Source organism: Cyphomyrmex costatus, unplaced genomic scaffold (assembly GCF_001594065.2).
Source record: "Cyphomyrmex costatus isolate MS0001 unplaced genomic scaffold, Ccosl1.0 scaffold1546, whole genome shotgun sequence".
NCBI lineage: Eukaryota > Metazoa > Arthropoda > Insecta > Hymenoptera > Formicidae > Cyphomyrmex > Cyphomyrmex costatus.
The window spans coordinates 55,628-56,577 of record NW_017275551.1 but is presented as its reverse complement, the minus strand read 5'-3'; positions in this window follow the sequence as shown (position 1 = coordinate 56,577).

Sequence of the window (950 nt, the reverse complement as noted above, 5' to 3'; positions counted from 1 at the left end):
ACGTCGGCTTGTAAGTCGAAAATGTATTGTTCGACGGAGGCAACTCCCAATAATATCTTTGGTTCGTCGACGTTGAAGACGTCGGCTTGTAAGTCGAAGATATGTCTTTCGACGGAGGCAACTCCCAATAATATCTTTGGTTCGTCGACGATGAAGACGTTGGATTATAAGTAGTAGATATAATGAAAGATAATAATAATTGACTCGTATGATTTAATAATCGAGGAAAGTGTAAAGCCTAATCGAGTCTTGAAAAGGTCCTAAGGTAGGCTCCCACTACATTACCTTACTGATGAGTCCAGTAGTGGAAGCCGGGACCAAACGCCAACTCGTGATATTCTTCACAATCTCAGCTTCTCTGAGTTTAAATTATTACTTTAATATTAAATTTTAATATATGTCTTTCAACATATTATTAAGATCTAATATGATGCTATAGGCATCAAAAAATTGGTTAAATTGATTCTCAATTTAACTAAGTGATATTACTGTGGTAGTGAATATGTATGCGTCAAGGCTGAAAATCTATCAGCGTCGCGAGGGGGGACTACATACGCAGTATATAAATTTCACACAATATAATAAACATTAACATCTTGTTTTCAAGACTCGATTAGGCTTTACACTTTCCTCGATAAGTAGTAGAAGTATCCGTCTTCGATAATCGTGAGCCGCTGCGCTCCTTGCGCTCGACCCACTTTCGATGCAAACAGTCGGTTAATAGGCCAGTCAAATTAGACAAAAAAAAGGCGAATACTTTCAAGTGATGAGAACAGCTCAATTCCTTTTGGGGGCTGTTGGGGGGGGTCTAGTAGAGCTTATTTCCAGATTTGCGTATCATGCGAGGTTGTGGAATTTTAAGGGGAGGGGCGGGAAGGGAAAATCATGTTTTTTGGCCATAACTCGGTCAATTTTGACCGTACAGGGTCCATTAAGCGCTCATTTTGAAG